This window comes from Myotis davidii, unplaced genomic scaffold (genome assembly GCF_000327345.1).
Source record: "Myotis davidii unplaced genomic scaffold, ASM32734v1 scaffold189, whole genome shotgun sequence".
In the NCBI taxonomy this organism is placed as follows: Eukaryota; Metazoa; Chordata; class Mammalia; order Chiroptera; family Vespertilionidae; genus Myotis; species Myotis davidii.
Genome location: NW_006383017.1, coordinates 143,275 through 147,551, shown reverse-complemented (window position 1 = coordinate 147,551; position 4,277 = coordinate 143,275).

The following is a 4,277-nucleotide window of genomic DNA, read 5'->3' as shown; positions in this document are numbered from 1 at the left end:
GGCAGACTTTTGGAAGGTGACCCAGCCCACCCCCTGTTAGAATGGGTTTCTGTCCCTGCAGGGTCTGGTGGGAGGCAAGGAACACTGTGACACAGGTGCGATTAAACCCCTCAGGTCCTCGAGACTGCTGCTCTCCTCTCCCTCCAGTTCAGTAAACCCCAGTCAGGGCCAAAGATCCACCACTCCCAGCGAGAAGCGAAAAACCAAGAGAATGTCCGTGTGCTTAGGAAATGCACACTAATGCAAAGGAGCACGATGAATGAGTTGACATTCTCAAACAGTTCAGAAAAAAGTGTGTGTGTGTGTATGTGTGCATGTGTGTATTTACACATATGTAGAGAGTGATTAAGCTAATGGGGCAAAATGTAACGTGAGTCTGGGTGAAGGAGAAATGTGAGTTCCTTGTGCTACCCTTGCAATGTCTCAGTAAGTTTGAGATCACATCAAAACAGAAAGGTCCAAAACAAAGAAAGTACGAGTGGCTGAATTAACGAAGGTGCTCAGCTTGGTATTCAGAGAAGCAAGTGAAGGGGCCACCCCTTTTTCTTGCTAAACCCACCCAGGAACTGGAGAAAATTGTGATCACTTCATTCCTCTTCCCTTGGTCACTCTGGGTCCTCTTAAGCACCCTGGTATGGAAAACATCCTGCTGGGACCAGAGCTTTGATTATAAAAAATGCAATAAATGCCTGCGCCTGAGATCAGAATCTTTGCAAGGACTGTTGGAGGCGGTAACTTGGAGGGTGCATCTTGGGTCCCACCCATGCAGAGGCCGAGGCAGGGTCAACAGGGAGAAAATCTGAAAACTCAGTATGTGTCCCAGGGCAGTGGGGGGGAGGGGGGGTAGGAGGCAGGGCAGGGGAGCTGGAGGGCAGCAAGGGCCCGTGAGCCACAGCCTTGCCATTAGTTCACAGGTTAATAGGGGCTCCTGGGGTAGAAAGTGCTGAGGCAGGAGGGGGAGGAGTCACAGAAAAAGTCCTCCAGAGGCCAAGCAGGAGGCTGCTTGGGGAAATTCTCCCTGGAGAGTGGGAAAGACAGAGACAGAAACAGAAATGCCCTGCAGTTGTCTCCTGACAAATTCCCTCTGCTTAAGGCAACCCTGACTCCTCACTACCAAACTGTAACTGCAGTGGGGTCGCCTTTGCACAGCCAGCTTCCCGTCTCAGCCATTTCTTCCACCTGAAATCCTCTTTTCCCAGTCTCCTCCCAAACCCTGCCCTTCCTCCAGCCCAGCTGCAGTCTGCGTGAACCCACTCCCACACGCCCTACCTCCCTTGTCACGCCTTTCTGTTACATCCCCAACAAGCCCACATCTTTTTCCAGGCCAGCCTGCAAAGTCTCGCCCCCTTCCAGTTGCTCAAGCTGCTTCTGAAACAGCCATTTGCTTCTGAAACAGTAGGAGCCCTTAGTATGTCTTGGTTGTTTAAACACGTACATCTCCCTCGGGACGCAGGGGCAGAAAGTGATTTTGAACGGACTGATCCCTCCACATTCTTTGAAGCTCAGGTCCTTCTGGAGCCATTCTTGGAAACCTTGGCCCTCCAACGCTGGCTGCTCCAGAAGTCACTCAGCGTGGCAGGCAACCTGGCAACCTTGTCACATGCACCTTGGAGGGAGCCAAGTTTGTTGGGACTATGCCAGCTCGGAGAGGTGCATTCCAGGAGCCGAAGAGTTGTCATGACAGGAGTTGAGTTCTGGATGGCAAAGGTTTCAGAACTAGGACCAGTGCAGTTTGGAGATACAAGGACTTAGGGCTCCCCTGGCAAGGGCCACTTTACATTATGAAATGCTGCCGGACGCGGCCTGTACTCCCTTTTGTCTAGGGAGGCAGGTGAAAGTGGGAAGCATGGGGAGACTTGTCTGAGCCGACATAAGTCAACCATCAGGGTGGTCTCCCGTGGCCTGGGGTGACCTGAGAAAAACCAGGGCAATCTGCTGAGGTTTTCAAAAGCGAATCCATTTCTAGGGCTTTTCTTTTTTGATGAGGGTCCACAATCCAGAAAGGTCTGCAAACCAGGATTTTTGGTTTGGCACCAAAACTCATTTGGCAACAAATCCTGTCCTGAACGGAGATACAGTTTTTTATAGCCTCTCCTTATTCTACTTACTAGTAGTTGAATATTCATATGGTTCACTGTAGAAATATTATGTTTTACTATGGAGTGTTATACGCACCATGTTACCTTTCAAAAATGTAAAAAACTGACTTCGAGGATTTCAAGCAAACGTGGGCCACTGTTAAGTGCATCCTACTTTTTAGAGGTATAATGGACTTCCTCTAATGAAATGGTGAAAGTAAATAGAAGTGTACGTGTCTTTTAATAAAAATGTGATTGCTTGGTAAAACATTGGCAGCCCTATGTCTAGCTCTGAAATTTCTGGAACATTGAATTGTCCTGTGAAGTCCAGCTCTGGCATAGGCACCTGGGCGCTTTACAAATTCACTCTTGATTAGAACACAGGTTGCCGGCTGGTGGCCCCACTGGCCACAGTGAGCTTGTGGGCACGTTCTGTTTGCCTCATTCGGTGCATTCTCCCCTCCCCTTTAATCTGGAACGTGAACATAAAGTCCGGTTTCCAGTTTCCCTTGAAAATTCCGAAGCTGCTGACAGCAGTCCTGCGTGGCACATGGTCAGCAGGAGCCATGGGGCAGGTGGCCCTCGGCTTCCCGCTGGCCCCTCTATCCTGGAACACCTGTGCGCTGCACAGGCCAGGGCCTGCCTTTCCCCGGCAGGACTGCGGGTCCCCAGCTGCAAGTAGGAATGGTGCTCCAGCCCAAACCTCCACATAAAACTAGGAGGCTGCTGGGAGGCCAGCAGGCCAAGAGCAACTTGCTTACCACGGGGAGCTCCTTAGCTGAGGACTAAACATCTCCCGGGGTGCTCTCTCTCTTCCTTCTTCCCTCCTCCTCCCCCCTCTCCAAGGCACGTTCCCATTAGCTCCCTCACCCCAAGCTCCAAGGGCCTTCCTTTTACCTCTACAACTTGTTTTCTAAGCTCATTTCTTCTAAAAATTACTTTTTTCTACCTCTGTGATTTACCCAATAAATGTTCTTACAAAAAAACAAAACACAACAAAAAACCTCCCTTGATTAGGAATTACTTCTTACTTTTACAGACATTCCTGCAGAAGCGGCAACTGTCAGAAATACTGCCACAGCCTGCTTCGGGCCCAGCTGCTGAAAGCCTGTATGGGATAGAGCCCTTGTCCACAAGGATGGCACTACTGTATTCTGAGGGAAAAGGTGCAAAAGATGGTAGTAGTGCATTTGAAACACCTTTTTTGGTTACTCAACCTATACCTGTCCAAACAGAATTCACACTTTGGTCATAACACTTTGTACAATAGTTGCCGCTTATCTATGGTTTTACTTTCCACGGTTTCAGTTACCTGTGGACAACCGTGTCCAACAATATTAAATGGAAAATTTCAGAAATAATTCGTAAGTTCTAAATTGCATGCCATTCTGAGTAGTATGATGAAATCTCGAGCCGTCCCACCCCACTCCACCTAGGGCGTGAATCATCCCCTAGTCCAGCATATCAACGCTGTATACGATCCCCGACCCTTAGTCACTCAGTTGTTTCGGTTATCAGATCAACTGTTGCAGAATTGCAGTCCTGGTGCTCAAGTAACCTTCACTTTACTTACTAATGGCCCCAAAGCCATTCACTGTAACTGTTATTATATTGCTATAATTGTTCCATTTTATTTTTATTGTTGCTAATCTCTTAGTGTGCCTAATTTATAAATTAAACTTTACCTTAGGTATTATAGGTATAGGAAAAAGCATAGTACATGTAGGGTTTGTTACTATCTGCCCTTGTAGGCACCAACAGGGGATCCTGGAACATATTTCCTGCAGATAAGAGGGCCCACTGTATAGGTACAATTTGCCACCCTTAGAGAGACAGTTTGTTTAATGGAAACAGATGGAACTCTTTTCTTCAAATACAAAGCATGGAAGACAATATAAGAAACATCCATGTAGCTATCATCATAAATGAACAAGTGTTAAATTCTGCCACCGTGCTTTTTAAAAAGTAAATAACGTGTTCATCATCTAAGTGAAAGCTGATGCCCCTTCCCTGTTCCTCCTTCACTTCTCTGAATCTCACCGTCCTTGCACCACCATCCCAGAAGCAAATATAGGAAGTTAGTAATCCTACTGTTGCTAGTTACAATTTCACTACATAGAAAACACAGAGTGGTTTTTTTCTTTCATTCAATATTGTTTGAGTTCTAGCAGAGTTGATGCTCATAAACCCATTTATTAA